Source organism: Polypterus senegalus, chromosome 7 (genome assembly GCF_016835505.1).
Source record: "Polypterus senegalus isolate Bchr_013 chromosome 7, ASM1683550v1, whole genome shotgun sequence".
In the NCBI taxonomy this organism is placed as follows: domain Eukaryota; kingdom Metazoa; phylum Chordata; class Cladistia; order Polypteriformes; family Polypteridae; genus Polypterus; species Polypterus senegalus.
This window is the reverse complement of record NC_053160.1, coordinates 123,500,794-123,526,646: the sequence shown is the minus strand read 5'-3', so window position 1 is coordinate 123,526,646 and position 25,853 is coordinate 123,500,794. Positions and strand designations below refer to the sequence as shown.

Genomic DNA, 25,853 nt, shown 5'->3' with positions numbered 1-25,853 from the left:
ACTCATTTTTGTCATACCATTTTCTTTTTAAAGCTACTGATAAGGATATTTACTTGATTTCTTATACAGTACTTTTAAACTAGTGCTTACAGTTGTGATTTGCCATTCTGTCTTTCCCATTTCTTTCCTTTCTCACCATCTGTAGTAGTACTTTGTCTGCTTTAGAGGTGATGTGTTAACACATCTTGTACGCATTAAAGATCTTTTATTCCAATAAGGTCTATATCTTTTGCCTATTATGTGACTCATTTGGGAGTATGGTGATCTAAGATGGTTAGAATCTGATGATATGTTAATACAACCTTTTTTGTTAATGTTGTATGTTTTTCTGGCATTATTAGTAAACTTGTGAAGTTCGAAGATGAAACTAAAATTGGAGGAATGGTAGACACTGAGGGTGAAGAAAAAACAATTCAAAGAAGCTTAGACAAATTTCAGAGCTGGGCAAACAGTTAAGTTAAAGTAGTTTAATACAGAAAATTGTGAAGTGCTATACATGTTGACAAAAAGAATGTCATTTAAATAGAAAATGGGAAACACTGTACAAAAGTAAGCAACTTCCGAAAAGGATTTAAGGGTTGTGCTGACTTGTTTTCATAGTCTAAGCAATGTTTAGAAGCTATGAAAAAGGCAAATAGAAATGTTAGGTTATACAGTATTGTCAAAGCTACTGTATAAAAATCAAGGGACATTATGCTTAGACTATATATTGCACTAGAAGTGAGACTGCACCTGGAACATTATGTGCAGTTGTGTACACCACACTACAACAAAGACATTACAGCACTTAAAGCTGTATGGAGGAAGCAACAAATTGCATCTCAGGATTTAAAGACATACAGTATTTCATTTTGACAGACTCTGAGAATTAAACCTGTTTAGTCTCAAGCAGAAGACACTGCGTGTGGACTTAATATACAGTAGGTCTTCAAAATAATCAAAGACATTGATAAAGCAGTTCCAGCAAAAATATTTCCCCTTAACAGTCAATTACATTCTCAAGGAAACCAGTGGAAAGTAAAGGGAAGTGAAGTTAGGGCTGAAGCCAGGAAGCATTGCTTTATGCAAAACATGGTAATCTGGAAAAAACTACCAAGACATGTAGTGGAAGCAGAAACCTTGACAAGCTTTAAGATGTAAATGGATGAAATATTGTGACAACTGCAAGCCAAATAAATGAAACTGAAGGACTGAATGTTCTCTTGCTTGTTACAATTCTTATGTTGTTTAGACATGAATTTGTGATTATTGTAATTATACTATAATTACAATATAATTATACTATTTACTACTTATTATACTATTGTCTGTACTGGGATCTTAGATAATATCCACAAAAGCAATAAAGTGAATTAAAGTATCCATCTATCCATTATCCAACCCGCTATATCCTAACTACAGGGTCATGGGGGTCTGCTGGAGCCAATACCAGCCAACACAAGGGCGCAAGGCAGGAAACAAACTCCAGGCAGGGCGCCAGCCCACCACAGGTGAATTAAAGTATTTTGTTTTTATTCAAACAGCTTCATTTTTATAACTACACATTGGCAGACATAGTAGAATGTTAAAATTTCCCCTTTCTTATTTTCAACCAGTGGTAACTTAGCCTAAATAATACTTGGATTAGTCATATTAAGAAATAGTTATATATGAAGAAACCAATAGTCAGCTAACAATAAGGTGCAAACAACATCATTCGGTATTAATTTCAGACATGAAACTTTAATTAGGTAGCAAATAATTTAATTAAAAGGTATTTTTATGTCAGTAATAACATTTTTTATATTTACAAGGACAGAAAAAAATCTAAGCCCACTCATGACTTCGAGAGCAATGTTGTGTGAACCAGATATACAGTATAATTTTTCCTTGGACAATCTGTTCTTTCTTCCAAGACAGCATAGTGAATCACAGACGACATGTGTGCCACAGAAGGCTTTTTAATTGATAAAATAACATCTAATAATTTTGTTCATGTAATTACTGTAATATTTCACCTTTATTATGGAACACATTTTTTTCAACAGAGATAAAAAGATTAATAGGACTGAAAAAAAGGAAATGTTTGTATTTTTCTTTTTTTTTTTACTATACTAGGTGATGTGACGGCTGAGAACGAAATTATTTTTAATTTTTAATTTATTTCTCTACATAAATTTGTATATATATATATATATATATATATATATATACATACTCATATATATTGCTATTTTAGAACAACGCATTTCTTACAACTTCACCTAAAAGATACATAGGTTTGAGCATGTGATAAGTTGTTTACGGTTCTAATTTTGCTTGTAACTTTTCCACTGAGTACAGGATGAATAACTACTTTTTAGCTGCCACTTCTTATCTATGCCTAAAGATTAGAAATGTTTGTTTAGTCAGTCGCTCAAGTAGAATGAGAGTTTACTTTACAGTCACCAATAGGTCTAAGAAGTTAAATATATATTAAAGTTTATAAAGCGTTGCACCCGCAAAACCTAGCATTGTGTAGGACCGCTCCCTCCCCTCCCACAGCGTCTTTGCACCGCTTACATCTGGCAACAAAATACCGTAACGTTTGAACCAGTTCAGCCGCTTCAAATCTATGGAAGCTTTACGATCACGTGATTGATGACGTCCGCTACTTCAACAGCGCCCTGACGGCAGCTGTGCAATCCCACAAACGAAGGGGAATGTGAAACTACCGCTCGTATTTTATACCATAGCATTGAATTAAATTTGATGACTAGAAGTGTGGACTCTGATATCGACAATAAAGTAAATAACACGATATAATATTCTTCTGTACTGGAACATTTTCTGAACTTCCTCAGTGTGCCTAGTTCCACAAGTACATTCCTTAAACCCTGTTATGATTCTCTTTGCCCTTACGACTATTATTCGCCAAGTAGTAAAAGAACAATTCATTTTTCACATAATCTCACAGCAGAAAACGCCCTACGCGATACATTTGTCATATAATTATGAATCAGTGGTGGAATATAATGTATGGTAACGTCTCTCCTGTACTGGCCGGTGTACTGAGCGCCGATGCATTTTGTTGTTTACATCGCAATAGTAGCGGTACTGTCAGTAGTCTGTAGTATTAAGTTGGCGTTTCAACATACAAATGAGCAGTTTAGTGCCAGCTGCAGGGGAAATTGATAAAAACGGTAAGCTTGCCAAAGTCTCGAAATAATTCCATATACTGCGACAGCAGCAAGCGGTCCTTCTAAGGATAGTGAACTACCTGAAAGAGCCATTGGGACTTGGTACAGGTCAGCACTGGTGCTACAAGTCATTATTCATAATAGTAACAAATTACATATTTAGAACTAATAATAATATGATTAACATAAGATGAAAATGAACATACACGTGTTCTTGGGCTTCTAGCGTTTCAGAACGCCTGTCCGATTGTACGTATGCGTTCAACAACTACGAGGAGTACTGTACTAGGGTTTTGTCAAGCTCATGGTTGCTATGATTTCTGTAATCCACCAGATGTCACTATTTCCCGAAACTTTTTCCGTCATAATTAGGAAGAAGCTTTAAAAGCTTCAAGGGATTCATTTGTTCACCACTAGCGCCGAGCTTGTGCAAATAGATGTACTGTATTGACCTCTTCAGCAGGCAGTGTCATCGCTTTAATTGGAATGATTATCATGAGGTCAGGTCTCCTTGAAAGGACACCCATTTTGTACACCGCAACCCGAGAGGCATTCGGTTATAGGTTTTACAGCTGTCTATCATTTTTATTAACCAATCATCTATGGAGCTCTCGGGCCAATCATTTGGCCACATGTTACAGACTAGGTTTGGCGGTTTTGGTTTCTCGTTGCCCTTGTTTAAAATGGTAATACGTAATTTGACCTTTGACAGAACTGTTAAGGGTACATAGTTGATCTGGAATCTGTCCAAGCTGTTACGACGTATCACATTTCATTACGTTTTCAGCATATACACTTGTGCAGTATACTCTTTTACTGCGTTATCATTTAATTTTGGTTCATATGTAAATATTGTTTAACCAAATCTAATAAAAACTAACCTAAATATGAATACCATGTGAATCTAAAAGTAACGACGGAGTAGATCGCTTTTCCACCGAAGTACCTCCTGCTGAGCCCTGCTGAAATCTGATCCCAAAGGCTCCAGCCGGCAGCTAAGCGCTGTAAGTCACACCGGAGCACATTCATTAAAACCAAGCGATAATTAAGGACCAATCCATCATTACAAAAGAGTGGCACAAAAAGTACGACCCACTGTATCAAAACTAATTTATTTGTGAATAAGGTAGGAATCGCTACAGTATGTTTAGGTTGTTAAAACTGACTGCCACGACAGAAAAGTAGGGGAAAAAAACAGGAAGAAACAACATACTATGTTTATTACAATATTAAAGATTCGTTTACATAATTTCTAGATAAGCCTAACTTGAGCTGTAAGTATTGAGTTAGGTGTATTTATTCTAAAATTATTTTTTGTATTATAATTATTAGGGACTTCAAAGATGGTAATTTTTTTTTTTGTTATAATGGTGATTTACAGATGTCATTGCGCCTTTTGTCTTCTGTTACCGCGTAAGCAGGCGCGAGTTGGAGTAAGATTGTTTGAAACGGCTTGCGTGGTCACCATGGAAACTAGCTAAGCGGAAGCCACTTTGAAGTGACGGCGGGTTGCGGACGGAGAGTAGTTAAAAGTTACAAAATGAAAATGCAGACGAAAATATTCCGATCTAACCTATGCATTTAATTCACTCAACTTAAAAGGGATATTTTCTCAATCCGCAAGGATCCGCAAGGACCACATAGTGAAAACCCGAGAACAATTACCATTCAGAGGAAGTTGAGGGTAAATCCACGAGTAAACCAGACGGGGTTGAAGTTGTTGGTAAGTAACTGGTTTACTTACTGTCGTTAAATATGGTTTGGTACTGGGGAGGATATGATCTTGTTTATAATTGAAATATGTTCCTTAGATTCAAATGTGTTCAATTTAACTGTTTAGCCTGGTTACGTTTTTCATTAAGACGGACCCTCCACCCCTACATCTCTAATACTTGTATTTTTTAGTACTATTTATAAAAAAAGCTCTGATAACACAAAAAACACTATATAAAGGCGTATCATCATGTTTCACTTGAACTGAAACAGGTTTTGGTTAAGTTTTTGGGCTTGTAGTGATCCACTTATATACAGCGCTCTACCTGCGATAGTACAACTGAGGTATATATGTACTTAAATCCTTTTATATACAGTAAAATTAGCAGAATCTTAACAGAAGACCGCAGTGGTTGCACTTCACTAGAAGGCCAATCACGATGTTTTTGTAAAGGACTCGTAACTTCAATCCACATAAGGTAAAATAGATTACGTCACGCTAGTTATAGAACTTAAGTATTATAAAACATGAATATAAAATTTGTTAGTGTTATATGTAATTATTCAATCAGGTTTTAAAGCTCATATATTGTGGTGATGTAATACATTTATGATGTATTCTACACTTAACACCATGACTGTAAACAAGATTTGTCAACACCAATTAGGAAATGTACGTGACAAATGCTGAAAAAATTATTCAATCGGATTTTTCAAGCATTGATATTTTTGACGGCATAACACATTTATGATGCAAAACAGACTTAACTGTAATTGTCTGTGAAAGGCCCATGAGCTATAAGAACTATGTATAAAATGTGAGGTAATACTTCAAATAAAACATTCAGGTTTATGAATCTATATTTTCTTGATAATAAATATAACCTGAATTTCTGTCCTGCTCTGTTTATTCTAGCGTTGCAGAATATCAAGGTTTACTCCTTGAGTATCGCATGCAAGGCAAAAACCAACTTTGTGTGGGATTCCAGTCTATCATAGGGCTCACTCACTCACACCCTTCTCTCCTGTCATACAGGGCCAATGTAGATTAACAAAGGAAGAAGCCCTGGAAAAAGGCGGGCAGACGCAAGGGGAAGGTTCAAAATCTACGTTTATAGCATGTAGGCCAGGATATAAAACCAAGGATTCTGGAACTGTAGTACAATAGTGTACTTTTGTGTGTTTGTGTTCATTTATATTTATGTATTTAAGTAGAATCATGCAAGTCTGTCTAGCCCCACTTTTATTTTGGACTGTTTATACAATGACACAATCCTCTGAATATAACCAAATGTTTTCTGTCTTTCATTTTTGCACATATTTGCAAACTGCATACTGAGTTTATGTGTTTTGTTATTGTATTATATGCCTATTCTGGGATGTCTTATAATGATTTTCAAAAACGTAGGTGATATTGTTCTGCATTCAACATATTTAATTGCATTTTAATAAAACTCTAGTATACTAGTAAACTGCATCATGTACAAAGCCATCTCCTTTACTTTCCTCCGGTTCTTCTCGCTGTTTTCCAGTTAATAAAATCAAAGCCTGATTAAAGCAGATTGCTCACTGAAAAGTGCCAAAAATAGTCTGTTACACTAAACAGCACCCATTCACATTAAATGACAAAATTAAAGGCACTTACCCCAAACTCCAATGCACCAGAATGCACCAGTTGTGATTTTAATGACAGGTTCTTCTGCTATGCTATCTTCCAGAGACATGTGGATGAGTCAGATCAATAAAGTAATTCTAAATTTTACATTTTTTGTAATTCTTGAGACACTGAACATTGTTACTTAAAAATCTAAATTATTAGTTTAGGGTTGTACAATTTTTACACCTATCCATTTACTTGTTTCATTAGAACAAATAATGGTTGAAGGACACCATAGCAGCATTATGTATATTATTTTTTATTTTAATTTTTTTTGTTAAGCTTTTGACAACCTACTAGGTGTCATCATGAGAGGAAAATGATTTACAGTACAGGAATCAAAGGCAATATATAGCAGGTGGAGGGGGAGGGTGGATTAATAAGGTGGGGTTTGGAAGGTGTTGGTCATAAAGTCTTTTATTATTTGGATGTTCTTCTTTTTAAGGCTGCATATGCTGGGTTCAAGTACAAGAGTCTGTTAATGGCTTTTTCAATAGAGAGCCATAATTCAGGCAGCTCACTGGCACTCTTGGTATTGGCTCTTAATTTTACTTTCACAATGTTCCAATTAAATGTGTGTCCGGTGGAACTTGTATGTGTGTAAATCAGAGTCTGGGGGTCCTTCCTTCTGACGGCATTGTGGTGTTCCTGTATATGTGTTGTGAGTCTTTTAGATGTTTGTCCCACATATACCGCTGGGAATGCACTGCACTGTGTTTCGTGTCTCTGTGGTCGACTTTTTGCTTTTGGCATTGAAAAGGACAGTCCATAAAGTGTTTGCTGGTTTGTGCGCTATCTTGATCCCAGATCTGGACAGGATGCATGCTACTGTTCTGATACGCCACAATGATAAGGCAGGGTATGGTAAGTGCTGTGGTGGACCAAGTTGAAATGGACTGTTTGTTGAGGTCTGGGGAGTCTCCTATGTAGGCATTGTTTAATAAATGTCTTGGGGTAGCTGTTTGAGGTGAACAGATGAAAAAGATAATGTCTTTCATTGTTTTTTGTCCATTGTTTTACTATGGGTGTTAATCTTTTTGAATATAGTTCCAACACAACTCCATTAATGTGATGAATGGTGGTTGCTAGAAAAAGTTTTTTTTTTTTTTATTTGCATAACATTCCTTGTGATAAGCACTCATAATTAAACTGGTGTCGTTACCTCTTTCAATAGAAACATCAAAGAAATTGATGCAATAGTTTTTCTTTTTTCCATCGTGATTTGGATTGCTGGGAATACTGAGTTGATGTAGCTGTAGAATTAATTCAGCTACTTTTTAATATGACGAGCGTGTTGTTGAAGTTGCTTATCCAGAGTTTAAGTTTGAGCTGAGTTAGAGCCGAGCTTTCAAATTGCTGCATAACCAGTTCACCTAAGAGTCCTGATGACGGAGATCCCATTGGCATGCCTCCTTTCTGTCTGTAGTATTTTCCATTAAAATGGAAGTGGGTATTTTGACAAAGTGATATTAGATGCATTATGTCTATAGTAGTCATCCTCATTTATGCCATTATTGGTGGAGTTGTTTAGTTTTGTCAGTAAAGTTTTTGTAGCCAGATGAATTGGGATCTAAGGACACATCAAAAGAGACCATGATCTCGTCATCACCAATGAATACATTCTTTAGGCACTGTAATACCATCTCAGCTGTATTAACAAAATAATTTGAGTCGTATGTTAAGTGTTTGAGCATATGAAAAAGTCTTTTCGATAAATTGTAAATTGGTCCACCTGTTAGGCTGACCACAGGTCTGAATTTTAAAGGGGTCTTGTGGATTTTTAAGAGACTGTTGAATTACGGGCAGATTGCATCATACGATTTAATTTTAGAGTAATCTTGTAAGTGTAAATGGTGGTTATTTCGCAGTTTACCCAGGATGGTGCTGATTTTATTTAGAGTGGTTTTTGTAGGGTTGCTGGTTAATTGCTCATAGGAAGTGGTATCAGAGAACATTTCCTTGATTGCGGTAACATATTGCTCTTTATCCACGACTGTCGAACCTTCTTTGTCGGCTGGTATAATAACAATGCTGCTGTTATTACTTGGTTCTTAAAGCCTTCTGTTCGTGGGTGGCTGCAGCACACTCTATTTCCTGTGCACTGTTTGCCAGTATCTTTTTGGTTTATGAACTCTTAATCCAGGACAATATGCTAAACGTAATCTTTAGCCTAATATGGAGCAGGCTAAGAGTTGATGCTTAGTTGCCTCAGTTACAAAAGGTTGTTACTGAAACCTGCTTAGATAAACCATGTATCACAATTTACGCAAGGCTTGCTCTCTGATCACTCTTTGTGTGGTTCTATCCCCTCCCCGTAGGACCAACTCCAAGTAAAAATTGTTTCTGCATATGTCTGACTATAAATAGAGGAATTACTTGTGCACACCCACCAATATGTTAGAAAAACCATGAAAAAAAAAATAATTTCCCACAATACTACAGCTAAATCACTACAAATTTAAATAGTTCAGAAAAAGAAAAAAATAAAATAAAGCCAGAGGTCATTTATGATTATGCTTTGCCTTTCCATCAGAACCCTAGAGTAAAATTGTTGATTCTGAAAAAAACAGTGTAAACTACTGAGAAATTTCTGTGCCAGAATTAAATGCAATCCATTATGCAAAATACATTGTAATATGATACAGCTTTGTTTCATGCTTTTAATTTTCGTGTCGTGTAGCAAAATAAAGAAATCAAAGTATTCATTACATTTGCAATATGTATGCCAACCTGAAATGCAATATACAGTAAAGGCATATTGCAATTTAATTCATGTTCATTAGATTGAACGCTGAGTGTTCCTTAACATAAAGTAAAGCAAATCCATTACATTTCACTTAGTTTGCATGAAATGCCTTGCACTTTTTGTACGATTCATTTATTTTTAAATAGAACACACAAAAAAAAACATATCAAAATTAAATGCATTACACACATGCTATGTGTAGTTTGCTAGTTGAATTACATCTAATTTGGGCACAGATATTCCTCCATAGTAAATAATATACCTGATCAACACAAGCAGCTCAAACAGGACTGTAAGAATGATATCTTGATTTATAGGAGTTCAAGCAGGTACACTTCAGTTTAAACTAACATTAAATTAACAACTAGCATCATAATGTCTTGTCAAAGTGTTCATATCTTGAAATACACTTGAGATATCCTGCTATTTATTGGTTGATAGAGAACTGTGTTGCACATGTTTTATATGGTTAAATGATACATTATGTTACTGATTTAAGCTGTATTTTGTAGAAACATTTTTACCATTTAGTAAAGTTTTAAAAAACATAAATGGGAGTTTTATTTTCTGCAAAAATCTAATGAAAGAATGTTTTGTCAACAGGTCAATACATTTCTACTTCTTATTGCACTGTCTGAGTTTATAAAAAGATGCATAGTTTAGCAGCCCAAACAAACCTGATCTGATCACTCAAGGATGTCAGAGTGTAATGTATCATGAAAAACGGCTGCTTACTGACTAATCTAATCAAACACACCAAGTAAGCATGTAATTCATTACTCTGGAATGATTATCCACCTTAGCTTCATATTTCCAAAATATCATGAGCTCACTCTTCAATCCCCCAACAGCATATACTGTATGAATGTTTTCCAGGAGCGTTCTGCCACAATCTCGGGTGTTTTTTCTGTTTCTCCTCATTCTGTCATGGTACATAAATCACAAGACATTAAACATACAAACCTGTCTATTTGTGAGGCCCAAAACACTAAAGTTTATTCATCATAGCTGCATTATAAAAATTGTACGTTTAGCTGAGAGCTCACTGGATATTAACTCTTGCACACACAAGTAATCCTATATGACTTATGACAAAAACAAACCTGTTCGACTTTGTCGGAGTATAACACAGACAGAATGGACTAAGTTACTGGGTATGTCATACTACCTGACTGTTAATCACAGGAGCAGTCCAGTTGTTCTTCTCTGGACTTTCTCTAGTGCTGCTCTGTCTTTTTTTATATATGGAGACTATAACTATACATACTACTCCAAGTGAGGTCACACTAGTGTGTTATGTAACTTAAGCATAACTTTCCTTGTCTCGTACTCCACATATTGTGATATCTAACCTAATATCGTGTTAACCTTCTTCTTGATCACTTCTGAACACTGTTTTGATGTAGACACTGATAAGTCCACTATGACTCCTAGATCCCTGGTCAGCTATACATCCTAGGTCATAAAAATACGTTCAGACCTCCTTTTCAAACCTTTTTGGTCATTTAAAAAAAAAAAAAAAGAGTTCAACAGAACATCCATAACTTCTGTGTTTGTGTTATGTTGACTGGCTGCATCATAGTGAGAAATTTTTGCATAAGTGTTTTTGTACTTCTAGTCAATTTGCACTTTTCATCAGGGTATACTACCAAATTTGGTGTAGCTCATCAACAAAGCCATTTAAATGCGGTGTTTAATCTTTAGTAATTTCATACTTTTTCTATAGGCATTTTTTTGTGTATTTACCCTTGTCTGTTGCAGAGTGTTGTTTCACTGTGTATTTTATTATTACAGCACATTTAATGTTTCTGCACACTTTGGAACAAGCAATGACAAAAAATGCACTTCCCCCTTTTTCTGATATCCAATAGAATAGAATATCTGCCTGACAGAACTGGTGCTGTATGAATTCTTTCCTGGTATGACAGATTCATCCACAATCTCATTCTGTTGCGATATACTGTATAAAGCAGAAGAGAGCTGCAAGATAAGCCTCTCTTTTGTTTGCACGTTCTGAAACACCCACATTCCTTATGTCTCATAGTTGCATTATATGTATGCTGTGTATGTCCAGCTGAGCGTTCATTGGTTCTTAATTAGATTTGTGACTGACTGAAAATTGCTTGAAAAGTCGTGTAATGTGGCAAAGCCTTAACAGGTAACATTTTCATCATTGACTAAAGACATTGAAACTGATTGCTATTATCTCTCTCTCTCTCACACACACACACACTTTACAAATGTAAAATATTTTTCAACACATATTATGGAAGGTTCATCCATGTTTAAATTGGCAAACTATTGCAATTTTTTTGTAATGAAATAAATGACTGTCAGGTTGTCTTTACTTGAAGTATATATGCCAGTGTTGGATTTGGAAGTCAGTGTTCTCATTTTCATCCGTGTGTTTACTGGCTTTATTTTTTCATGGTGTTCATATGGTTCTGCCTGTAAAGCCCTGCACTCAAAGAAAAACATTCTTTCTGTATTCTCTCATTACACAGCTAACTTAAATTGGCTTTAATCAAAAGAAGAAGGTTTCTAGGCTTTAATTGTCTACTTCTAGTACAAGTGACTTGAAGCTCATATGTGGTTCATTTAGAAGGATCATTTATGTAGTAACATTGTGAATGAATTGCATTTCTTTAAATATTAGTATCATTCTTAGATACAATTTCTAATGTATATTGCCATTACCAGTTGTTTTAAGTTGACTTTAATCAAAATGAACATATTTAAAGTTTTAAAAAAATTATTTTTGGAAAATGTTTAAATTACTCAGCTATTTTAAGTTGATTCAACTAAAAGATTCGTATGTTAGTAAGCTTTACATAATTGTTTCTAATGCAACTGACAGTTTACTTAGATGTCATTGTAATTCTACTCATTTATGTAACCAAAGAAAAAACTCTTATTGGCAAAAAAAAAATGGTATTCATATTGGAATGACATGCTGAAATCTTTCCATGTGGACAGGATCCACAAAATAAAATTTTTTCAGCAAGGCAAAAAGGGATTGGGTGTTATTGCTTTTAAAGATATTTCCCAGAATGGTATTTCAGTTACTTTTCTTGGTAAAAATAAATACCTTATTAACATAATTGTACTTAGATTACTTAAAAAATGCCCAAATTTGTCAAGAGATTTGAGGAGTGTTTTGGTTATCTCGGGGGGGAAAAATATAAAACAAATATTTTTAAAGCAGTGAAGATTTATTGGTTATAAAAGTGTCTTTTGGATACTGTATCTTGGATAATTTGGCAAAGTCATTGCACGTCCTGACCCTACATCACAACCAGGCCAGTGGAGTCGGTAGATAAATTCTTTGACTCCAACAACTTAGTTTCCGGTACTTCTGACTCCGACCCCGACTCCGACTCCCCTGTTTTTAATATGCTAATGTATTTTCCATGTTGATTGAAGGAAAGCAGTATAAACTTCATTTAACCACAACTACTGGCTAGGAAGCTGACTCTCTACCATATTGGCCAGTTAAACAAAAAAACAAAAAAATGAAAACAGTAAGGTTTTATTTATTGTTTTTATGAAGTGGCTGTAAAGTAGTAGCGTGCATAAAAATCAGGAACAGGAACTTTAATATAAACCACATTCTTCGGTAGTTTTGAAACAAAAACAAAGCTTAACTACATGAACAAAAAACAGTTTATATTTTAAACTTGGAATACAGTTGTAGAGTAGAATAGCTGTTAAATGCAATCCAAAATTAACTCAATGCAATGTTCTAAGAAACAGGATTGCTTCTGCCAGATCCTCTTTCATAGAAGCTGTTAAATCCGACTTGTTTAGTTTTAGAGCTGAAAATAGTCTTTCAGCACTGACTTGGGTGGGGAGGCATTGCTGTTACAGTTCTAGCCACATCACTAATAATCTTTGGATCAACAAGGATGGCTTCTTCTACAGTCAGTTTCGATGTGTGTTCATACCTTTCAACTACTTTTTAATTCTTTAAAAAAAACTCCTGCTGGAATCTCTTTATTTGGACATTTTACTAGTTGTTTATCTTTCACGCATAGGTGATGTCGGTTTGGTTTTGAAACTTTCCTTTTGTCCAAGTAGGAATCAAAGTGTAATTCTTTTTTTTTTTTATTGATTTTATTGTAAACATTCCATACAAATAGATCAATTTTTATAAAAAAAAATAGGACTGAGAACAAATCAACCCCCACCCCTAAGAAAGAGAGCTTGGCCAACAGAGTAAAACTTAAAGCTAATAAAAATAAGTAAATCGGTGAGTTTCATAAGCAGATAAAGATAAATGGAGAAGAAAAAGAAATGGGAAAAGAATCTGCTTTCTCAGTGCTTTAAGAGCTTAATCTAAAATGTTATTACTGTAATTAGATCCTGACTGGTTTTGAAAAAGTTCTGCACAGATCCTCTAAGTGAGAATTAGATTTTTTCCAATTTCAAATAGCATAAAACATCAGTTACCCACTGACTTAAAAGAGTAGAGTTAGGATTCTTTCAGTTGAGCAAGATAAGTCTACTTGCCAATAGTGTAGTAAAGGCAATCACAGTTTGTTTGTCCTTCTCCACTTTAAGCCCATCTGGAAGTACACCAAACACAGCTGTTAATGGTTTAGGAGGGACTGTGACACCAAGGCTGTCTGAAAGGCATTTAAAGATTTTGGTCCAGAATGATGTTAATTTGGTGCATGCCCAAAACATGTGACTCAGTGAGGGTGGAACTTGATTGCAGCGTTTGCAGGTTGGATCTTGCCCTGGAAACATTTTGTACAATTTTAAATTGACAGATGCGCTCGATTATATAATTTTGAGTTGAATAATTGTATCCTTTGCGCATATGGAACTTGAGTGAATTCTCTTCATTGCTGCCTTCCACTCCTTTTCTGATATGTTGAGTGAGAGATCCTTTTCCCACTGTCCTCTTGGATCTTTGAAAGGGAGGGACTGTAAAATAATTCTATATATTGCAGAAATGCTGACCAAGTCCTTGAAACTGAGCAATATTTTTCCAGCATAGAGGAAGGTGGAAGATAAGGAAAACCAGGCAGATTCTGTTTAACAAAGCTTCTAATTTGAAGATCGTGAAAGAAATGTGTTGCTGGAAAGTTAAATTTGGAATGTAATTGTTCATGGGATGCAAAGATGTTGTCTATGTAAAGATCTCTAAGTGGTTTAATCCCAACTGTTTACCAGATATTAAAAATTGCATATGTTTGCGAGGGTTGAAAAAGGTTCTTGTGTAGAGGTGCCACAGATAAAAGATTCTCTATCTTAAAATGCTTCCTACATTGGTTCCATATTCTGAGTGAGTGAAGCACAATTGGGTTGTTAGTATATTGTAGATAACTTGCATTTATAGGGGCACAAAGCAGGGAATATAAAGAAGTACTGCGGGATTTTATTTCTTTTGGGACCAAGCCTGTATATGTTCATCTATCTGTGTCCATGTCCAGGTTTATATAGCACGTATGTTTGCTGCCCAGTAATAAAACTGAAAGTTAGGTACAGCCATGCCACCTTCTGCCTTAGGTCTTTGTAGGGTTGCTCTTTGGAAACGTGGATATTTTAAGTTCAAAATAAATGAGGTTATGGTTGAATCTAATTGCTTAATGATGTATATTGTAAGTCTTGCTTAATTTTTTCCATACAGATGATGAAATTTTGTTGATAAAGAGCTTTATGTTTACTTGTGATGTTTACCCCTAGGTATTTAAATTGATCTGCAATTATAAAAGGGAAGGTGTCCAATCTAATATTGTATTAGAATTCACTGGGAAGAGCACACTTTTATTCAAATTAATTCTGAGACTGGAAATCTTTGAAAAATCTGTAAGTGCTGTTAGGACTGCAGGCACAGTATTTTGTGGGTCTGATATATTGTATACGTTACCATATCATCTGTATATAGAGACATTTTCTGTTCAAGTCATTCTCTGATAATTCCCTTTATCTGATAAGCATTTCAATAGTGAACTGCCAGTGGCACAATGGTGATTGCAGAAAGTAGTGGTGACAAGGGGCATCCTTGTCTGGTACCATGTTCTAGTTTAAAGTAGTCTAAATTAATGTTACAAAAAACTGAAGCTTCTGGATTGGTATACAGTAGTTTGATCCATGCAGAAATGTTCGGGCCAAACCCAAATTTCTCTAATGTAGTGAAAAGGTAGTTCCATTCAATCATATCGAATGCTTTTTCTGCATCCAACGAAAATATCATATCTGTGGTGTTTGACTTTGTGGGTGAATATATTACATTAAACAGGCGTTGAAGATTGGAAGCTAAGTGTCGACCTTTAAAAAATACAGTTTGATCTTGCGATATTACCGAAGGCAGCACTTTGTCCATCCTTCTAGCTAGGACTTTGGAGAGTATCTTAACATCATTATTCAGAAGTGAAATTGGTCCGTATGATGCACATTGTAATAAGCCCTTATTTTTTTAGGTGAAAAAGTGTTTGGTGAAAAGTTTGAGGTAGAATTTGATTATCTCTAGCTTATGTAAATGTTGCTAAAACAAGGGGAGCTAGCTAAGTGGAGAAATTCTTATAAAATGGCCGTCAGGGCCTGCTGCTTTCCCACTCTGAAGTGATTTTATAGCATCTAGTATTTCTGATAGCGCCAAAGGTTTATTCAGTTCCTCTTCACTAAGAGTATCAATTTGTGGTATCTGTAATGCATCCAGAAATACATTAGATTGTGTGTTGTCTTCTTTAAACTCGGTAGAATATATGGATTTATAGTAGTCTCTAAATGTGTGCATTATATTTTTATAATCAATGAGTTTGTCTCCATTTGTATTGGTGATTGCTAGGATTGCATTGCGAACTTCTTGCTTGTGGATTTGTTGAGCTAAGAGCTTATTAGCTTTCTGTCCAAGTTCATAGTAATGACGTCTTGAAGAGGATGATCCTGAGTTACCAGTGCTTATAGCTTCATCCAGTGGTGGTGTTTCAGGTAGTAATAATCCCTTTTTTCCATTAGCAACCTGGTCACTGCTCAACAAAATTTGGCTCATTGGATCAACTTAAAAAGCAGCTATTTGATTATCCAGTAGGAGACTCTCTCTTTTCTTCTTTGACGATATGATGCCATCAGCAATTAACCCTCCACTTTTGTTCAGGCAATATATCAAGCTCTTCCATTCCAAGACAATTTTAATAGGTGTTAGATTTTCATTTTGCAACCTCTTGGCGACAGTAAAGGGGTAAGAAAGTAGACTTTCCATTTCTTTTACTTGTGCCCACTGGCTTTCAGTTAATAAAACATTTTCATTATCCAGTTCTTCAAGAAAGTCTTTTAGTTCAAGCAAACACTTTACCATCAAACAGGTGCCTCCCCAGTGTGTTGTTTGATCCAAAATGGCTCCTTTTCCTGCATGTCTTTTCAAAATGGCATCTGTTTTAGGAGCCCTGCCTGCAACAGTTACTTGCCTCAATTTACCAATTACAGTAGCTGCATGATGATCTTTCAATCCATCTCTTATTGCAAGTTGCAGAGTATGAACAGCACAATGCATATGTTGAATGGTAGTAAGCATAGATGATGCTTCAGCAATGTTATCCAAAGTTTCACCTTCTCCAATACTGGCAGAACTGTCTTCCTCTAATATCTGTTTGCCACTTTCTTCATCTATTTTATTCATTTTCTCAATTGTGCTTAACATATTGGAAGCATTATCTGTCACAATACATAGAATCTGTTCCTTTTTAATTTCAAAATCTTCTAGAACAGGTGGTGTGCAAAGTTGTGCTAAAGTTTAGTCCTGGGTGGGAGCATACGTGGAGAATGCAGACAGAACCCCTGAACACACATCAGGCCATGGCACACCCACCTACACCTACATCATTACGCTTTTTTTACACTCAAATGAACTTGTTAAACACATTATATCTGAAATAAAATGAAAACACTTTCTGTAATGTACCATAATCCAGATTACAATATGTGAATGCCTGGTTGTATAATAGCTCAGCTGAACTTCACACTAGTAGTAACACAGCTATGCACGGCTTTATTCTTACACCAGAGAAGTACTTAATTATGACTATTGTTTGTGAAATGGGACATTTGAACTTGCTGTATTTTTTTTATTTTTTTATTACCATTTAAATTTATTAGGAGTTGGAGTTGGTACATTTTTGCCGACTCCGACTCCAGGTACCCAAAATTGTCTCCGACTCCACAGCCCTGATCACACCAACATGTTTTTTTCTTTCTGTGTGATAATGCCATTCATCCATCCTCTTCCGCTTATCTGAGATCGGGTCGCGGCGGCAGCAGCTTGAGCAAAGATACCCAGACTTCCCTCTCCTCGGCCACTTCTTCTAGCTCTTCTGGGGGAATCCCGAGGTGTTCCCAGGCCAGCTGAGAGACATAGTCCCTGAAGTGTGTCCTAGATCTTCCTCTGGGCCTCCTCCCAGTTAGACATGCCCAGATCACCTCACCAGGGAGGTGTCCAGGAAGCATCCTGATCAGATGCCCGAGCCACCTCATCTGACTCTTCTCGATCTGGAGGAGCAGTGGCTGTACTCTGAGACCCTCCCGGATGACTGAGCTTCTCACCCTATCTTTAAGGGAAAGCCCAGACACCCTGTGGAGGAAACTCATTTCAGCTGCTTGTACTTGCAATCTCGTTCTTTCAGTCAATACCCACAGCTCATGACCATAGGTGAGGGTAGGAATGTAGATTGACTGGTAAATTGAGAGCTTTGCCTTATGGCTCAGCTCCTTTTTACACCACGACAGACCTATGCAGAGCCCGCATCACCGATCCGCACGTCGATCTCGTGCTCCATTCTTCCCTCACTCGTGAACAAGACCCGGACATACTTGAACTCCTCCACTTGGGGCAGGATCTCACTTCCAACCCTGAGAGGGCACTCCACCCTTTTCCAGCTGAGGACCATGGTCTCGGATTTGGAGGTGCTGATTCCCATCCCAGCCGTTTTACACTCAGCTGCGAACCGATCCAGAGAGAGCTGAAAATCACGGCCTAATGAGGCAAACAGGACAACATCATCTGCAAAAAGCAGTGACCCAATCCTGAGTCCACCAAACCGGACCCCCTCAGCACCCTGGCTGTACCTGGAAATTCTGTCCATAAGTTATGAATAGAATTGGTGACAAAGGGCAGCCCTGGAGGAGTCCAACTCTCACTAGAAATGGGATTGACTTACTGCCAGCAATGCGGACCAAGCTCTGACACCGATCGTACAGGGACTAAACAGCCCTTATCAGGGGGTCCGGTACCCCATACTCTCGGAGCACCCCCCACAAGATTCCTCTAGGAACATGGTTGAATGCCTTTTCCAAGTCCACAAAACGCATGTAGACTGGTTGCGCAAACTCCCATGCACTCTCCAGGACCCTGCTAAGGGTGTAGAGCTGGTCCATTGTTCCACGACCAGGACAAAAAACACACTGTTCCTCCTGAATCTGAGGTTCGACTATCTGATGGACCCTCCTCTCCAGGACCCCCAAATAGACTTTTCCAGGGAGGCTGAGGAGTGTGATTCCTCTGTAGTTGTGTGATAATGGGTGGGTTTTAATGTGTTTCGGTTAGTTGTCTGTCTTATTTAATAATTATAAGATTGGGAAGTTGATATAATGTATGGAAATACACTTTCTGGTTTTAATTCTTTTTAAGTAGTTATAACATTACATGAGAATTACACAATCAACATATCAATTTACTCAGTTAGCATTAAGTTATTGGGTTTAACGTAACTGTTTGTTTAAAAAGTTATCAATTAAAGTAAGTTTGAGTAACTCAATAAGTTACATTAACTTATTCCACTGTAATTGGAGTAACTGATTTGGCAAGTGTTAATGATTGGAATTTGAATTACTTGATTCATTTATATGGATTTTTTTTGTTTTAAACACACACAATTGAACTGAGATCCTCCAACAATTTTTTGAGTAATATAAAGTTCACTGTATTTTAATATTTATGAATGCCAATACTACTGTAGCTTACCTAAATGACAGTTGGGTAACTACTTGAGGGATATACCATTATTTTGAAGTTGCTGTTACAATTAGCATTTTTATATTGTATTACAAGTAAATGCTGAATATTATCATATTACTGTTTTTCGATTAAAAACTATTGTTAAGCTATATATAGACTGCGTGCCATTGTCTGAAGCTTTGTTTGCTTATGTAATTTTTTATTTTTTTAAATGACAGAGTATTTTGAATGGGATTTATTTATTTTTTCCCTGAGGTACCAAATGGAATTTGACTAGTATGGTTTTATCAACTGCAAAAAATTGTAGTGTCATCACATACCTCTTGCTCCACTAGTACATACAGTAATGGCCCCAGCACCCATTACTCTTGCATCACCTTCCACCAGATGCCATGATGCATATGATCACAAGTCTTTCATAAGCTGACAAAGTACATGTTAACACAATTGGTAATCTCCCATGACACCTGATGTATCTGAATGTGGAGGACATATAACATTTTATTACAAGGCCACCATTATTGTTTATTATGGGCTTTGTGATGTTAGATGTTACAATTGCTGTGGTTTAGCTATCCAGGGATGACTGGTGCCAGGAGGGAGGCAAGGTTATTATTGTTTTGCCTTTTTTATTTCTGTATTTTTTCCAACCTTACTTGGAAATTCAGTTTAGTTTTAGTTTTCCTTCATTGTGTATTTTTAGTTTTTATTTTACAAATACATTTCTATTTTATATAATATTTTAGTAATTATAGTATGGTTAAAGAGGTACTATGGAGTTTAGTTTTTGTGTCACATTGAGACAGAACTGTACACTTATTTGGTTTGGATATGCTGCAATATGAGTTTAATGTTAGTGGAAGCTTACTACACTACACAACACACTTTACTATTTGGTTTTGGTTTTTTTTTTTGCTAAAAACAAGCATACTCAAAACCAGGTAGTGAATATGAACAATTTTACATAATTTTTAAAATATTTTCTATGTCATTTGTGCTGAACAAATCTGCGCTGACTGTTGGCACTTTTTTCTTTTCCTTTTTTTGCCCAGAATGGGCCAATTTTAATGAAAAATGGATGAATTTTAAGGTGAGGGTTTTTTTTTTTTTACTCTAAATGTCTAAGCACACAACATATTCTGATAGTCTAATGAGAGCATCTCATCTGATTTCTGGTATGCACTGGAAAAGGTTGCCTCTAGTGTGAAGTGGCTGGGATGAGATTTATTACCTTCATTGCCCTTTTCTGAAAGTGGTGAGAATCTTTCCGGTAAGGGGAAAGAGGCTGTCCCAAATGGAGAACTTTGAGTAATTAGGGAGCTTATCCATGAGTGAGGGTACAAGTGATTGTGAAGTTGAAAAACAAATCGGAGCAGCAGCAGGATTTTTATTAACATTTTACCAGCTGGTGTAGCCAGTTTACATCCTCATCCTTTATATATGATTTGTGAGTTCAAAGTAATAACTGAAAGAATATCGGAAGTAAAAGTACCCAGAACTAAGTTTCTGCATCTACACAGGGTTTCTAGATTTTTCTTTTCATGATGGGGGAGGATCTCTAATATAAGAGGACCTCTGAGTGGAACAGTTGCTCCTCCATTTCAGAAGGTGGCACTTTTGGTGGTTTGAGCATGTACCAAATCTCCCAGAATGTAGTGCTGCATTGCAAAGATGAAATAATTAATAAACTTGACACTGTTACTCAATAATGTAATGAATTGTTGAAATGTTTATACCAAATTCAACTTAGCTTTCATTAACATATTTTCCCAATTCTCAACAATATGCTTAATACATGCACTTGCTCACCTAAAAGCCATCTGCATAGCATTTAAGGATAGATCTGACACTTCTGACTACACATCTTTCCCAGGTTCATGTGGCCCTATCCATTTTCATTGCACAAATGTCACTCCTGAGTGACCTCACAAAAGACTGTAGGAATGTCCTGGAGATGGGAAGGCCTTGGGATTTTGCTACAGTAGCCCTCACCTGAAAAGGGAGAAATACAAATACTGATGATGCTTTAGCACTTTTAAAAATGGTCTATTTCACAGTAGATGGATTTTTACATTTTTTTTAAACCTCATTTAGTCAAGACCAATTATGCAGATAAATACTCAACCAAAAATGACTTTCATTCAAAACGAGAAAATGACTTCTGAAAGGAATCCCCAGTCAGATTTACTTATTCACATATTCCTGTTTTAAATCTCTTACTTCTTCCAGCATCAATCCAGTTTTGAGTTCATGTTGCTAGTGGTTCAGAGTCAATACTTTTTTAAACTTGAAAATGCATATTTTTTTTTTCCCATTGGGAAAATGATGTATTTAACTAGATTAATTGAAAGCTTATGTTTCCTCTTTATTTACATCTTTTGTGTTTTTTTTTCAGAATATATTTGCTCCAATTCAGGGTCACTTTGAGCTGGAATTAATTCTTTGGGCATTGTGTAGTGTAACCTTAGTCAGCACATTCATACTGGGCCATTTTAGAGTCGCCAGTTAATTTTGCACAGATTTGTGATGTTGAAGGAAGACTAGAGTACCCACAGAAATATTAACATTGAAGGAAGAGCAACGTGCACAGTTTCTCATAGACTATGACCTGGATGTAATTCAAAAGAAGTCTTTTGGAGGTATGAAGCAGAAGTTCAAATCAACATGTCAATTTATAGCCAATCCTTGTGGAACTCCTGTATATTACTAAAACATTATCTCCCCATCTATGCCCCAGTTTGGTATTTGCATATGCAAGTGCATTGAATAGCTGATTGTCTCTCTGTTTATAGTTTACTTCCATCAACGTAGCTGTGATACATATTAAGTATAGATTAGCCTTTATGTATTTAGGAACCCAAGAATCTATAAATGCTCTTGGGTAGGTATTTCCAGTCTATGCATTTTATTTGCTTTTGGAATTTGTAATCCTAGTGACTTATCTGCATTATTTAGTGGTTCTTTAAAATTGCCTGTAGCTGCTGGCAAGTTATCAATTGTCTTACATTTTTAAACCTTGAAAAAAATGAATTCCTATTTGTAGTATGATTATACTGCTAATGTAGTGTTTTCATATTGCTTAAATACTGAACCAGATTAGCTTTATGTTTATATTAATTAACTGTATTCTTTTCCTAGCTGCCTTTGGCATCTTCATCTCTCAGTTTTACACGTTTGTCATGTTCATAAACTTTATGGTTAGTTCTGATGTATAATTTCTGTTTTATGAATTTTAGAAGTTCCCTTTGCTCCAATTTGTGATCAAACATTTAAGTCATGTTTTTTGCATTTGTTTAAAGTTTTAGCTTGCTTGCAAGGCTAAAAACAACAAGGAAATATGTTTATAATGATTAAAATGAAATTACTTATTCAGAATTCCGTCTTGATTATTGCAAAATTAAAAATTGTTGGTGTTTTTAATCAGTTTTAAAAAAGGAAAAAAAATTAAAACATGCATTACACTTACTATTCTTTTGCTCCACTATTTATTGGTTTATCCCCATTTATATTTGGAAGTTTTGCCTATTGTTATCCCTGAATACTAGCATTGTATTGTTGTTAGTAAAACTGATTTTTAAAACCTCTGTGTTTAGGGAGGCCTGTAAGACTCTACCAGTGTCATACTTCCATGCTTTTACTTTTTAGACTCGCTTGAGAATCCTCAGGAAAATAAGGTTTGATTTATTCAGTTTGCTGTAGAATACTATTATTTACTAGCTGTGTAAGCTAGTGCTGTAAAAAGCCAGGGGTCCTAGAAACTATTGAAATCATCAGAAAAAAAATTAAATGCAGAGATGTCAGGTAATTGAAAAGAACTACTCTTTGGACATCTCTCTGCTAGGAGGATTCGTTTTGCCGAAACACTTGTGCATTAGCGGCAGGAGGAAAAGTTAAAAGGATACTGTTTTGCCGATTTTAGTGGCTAAGGGACTTTGTCTTTCTTGTGAGGTTTCGTTTTGGTGACATTCTGGCCTCACTTGTTTTATTTGGGCTAAGCGAGTTTTCTGTGTCCTCTGAGGCGGAACCCTTACCTCGACTCCACCTCTCACTGGAGAAAAATAAATTACTACTTCTGCCAAACTAGTGTTAGGCCTTTATATCAAGAACAACAAAAGGTATGCTTTGTAGTTAGCATTGCAAATATTGTTGTAGAGCTTACTTAGAATTAATAAAGTATTCCTGCAATAAAATGTTGATGCTTTTTTTGACCTGGATCAATGCTAATTTAATATATAGAAAGTTGTTTTAAAGTACCACTGTCATACTTATTTTTAATAACTACAATTGTATTTTGGATGATAAATTCTAATCACAGGTACCTGCAAATCAGTTTTGAATGTAAATGAGCTACGGATCTTTTAATCAAAGATGCCTTTAATTACAATGTGACTTATTGAAATTAATGTTTTTTTTTTAAATTACTGCCTACATGCTGTTTTTGCTACTTAATGATTTTAAGTTGTCAAACTTAGTTGGCTGTTTCAGCAATTGTAATTTAAATTTTTCAAAATTATACATATCTAATTTTCATGGCTTGTAGATCAAAATATTACAGTTCTGTCTAAATGAAATTTGAGTAGTCAAAATTTATTTTCCCCATTTGTGTATATTACAAAGTATATTATAGATAACTCTAATTCTAATGTATTTATTGTACGTTGTAGTTGCCTCAAATTCAATTTGTGACTAGCTAAAGTGTGACTTTGAATTGTCAGAATGTATTTCTGACTTATCAGAGGAAGCCATTAAATGTTAAAAGAAAGCTTGACAAACAGGCCAGCATTCATATTTCATGCTTGATCATGAAAAATCATATCTTCAGTGCTTCTTTTGTATGTAGGAAGGCACAGTACCACTGCTGCTTTTATAGGTTTAGAGTCTTGGTTTTGAATCTCGTGCCTTATTGTTGTTCTTGTGGAGCTTGCAAGTTTTCCTAGAGAAAATGTGGGGTTTCCTTGCTCATCCTCAAACACAAGGACTAGCAATTACAAATATGTCTGTGTTTTTTTTCTTTTAAGAAATCGAGACAGGGAGCCTGCTTTATGCCAACTGTGCCTTAAGCACTCAGATCAGTCTCTGCTTTTTATTGTATTAAAATTATCAGGCGATAGAGTGAGAATCTAAAGCATAGCACAAGTCAATACAGGGAGATCAGAAAGCCCATGATATTGCCAAATCTGTAGACTATACAGAGTTAGTGAGGATCACAGAAATTTAAAATTATAAACTGTAAATAACTGCCAAAATGAAAATGTTAAGCAAACACATCATCAAAAACACATGCCATATTCTTAACGTATAAGATCAGAACAACTTTTTTTTTTTCTTTACAGTTCTTAATTACACTGACAAGAAATAAAATGGCATTGCAGTAAGGCAAACATATGAAAATAAAACTTATTAACAGATATCTAGAGAAAATAATTTGCAAAATTTAATGGAATTAATCTGAGCAGTAACAGTCTTGGGCTAAACAGCAATTACAGCACTAATGAAACCACAGGATACAATGTTCTGAAGGGCAATATGTTATTGTGGAGGAAGACTTTGTGGCTAGACTTCTTTTAAAATGCCGAAATTTCACAAAATATAATGTAAAAAATTTTCATAAATTGATATGCTATTTCAATATATTTGCAGTCTTACAATTTAGATTCATAGGATGGAGTGGTGGCTCTGAGGATAGGGATCTGCACTGGCAATCAGAAGGTTGCCGGTTCGAATCCCGTAAATGCCAAAAGGGACTCTGCTCTGTTGGGCCCTTAACCTGCAATTGCTGAGTGCTTTGAGTAGTGAGAAAAGTGCTATATAAATGCAAAGAATTATTATACTTGAGAACATTATTGGCTTGACATTGGACATATTCAGTAAGTTTAATTCTTTTATTTTTTACATTTACAATGATGTCCTGTTGACCTTATTTTAAACCACAAGAGTAGAAATTATACATATCTTTTATTAATAAAACATGCTTAATTTAAGAACATGATTTTCTGTGGCAAATTAATGTATACAATAATTATGAAGAAATAACTTTGACTTGAAAAATCCTGTATCGGTCCTTTAAGAATGTATTGGCTAATGTGCAACACAACAAAAAAAAAGAACCACAGGGCATAACAGCTGAGGAGTTAATATTATCTTCCAAAGAAGGATATTTGATTATCATGCTGTCATATTTAAACTGATGTGCACATCACATACAATAGTTCAGTGCAAATGAGTGCAAAGCACCACTCTCCTCTTTATTTTCTGCTCAAGCACCCTCGGAGACTCTGTCCATGTCTGTAAGGTGCACAAAACAATTGTTGCATGCAACTATGGTGTTAAATCACTGTGCTTTAATTGAATTAAATGTTTGCATTCCTGCAGAAATTCCACAGTACACGTAGGGCCTGACTTAAGGTTTATTGGCACAGGACTAAGAGTTAGGAGCAGTTATAAGCAGATAGACTTTATTCATTTGGTTGGGAGCAGGGATCACAGTATAGCTGAACCTCTCAGAAAATTGCATCTTGAAAAGTTAAAAAAAAAAAAAAATTCACTGTGGCACATGTGTATAGTAGCTTGTAAAAGATGCATAATAGTGAGTACTGGATATAATATTGCTTTCTTTTGATG

General features: G+C 35.6%; 1 protein-coding gene across 1 annotated transcript in view; it reads left to right on the top strand.

Annotated features, from left to right (window-relative positions):
- Window positions 1-4,558: 4,558 nt before the first annotated feature.
- LOC120532067 (kinesin-like protein KIF24) overlaps window positions 4,559-25,853 on the top strand; it is an 81,814-nt gene continuing 60,519 nt past the window's right edge. The window contains exon 1 of the mRNA XM_039757975.1: window positions 4,559-4,881. The gene's annotated coding sequence lies outside the window, so the exon portion shown is untranslated. The remainder of the gene's footprint in view (window positions 4,882-25,853) is intronic.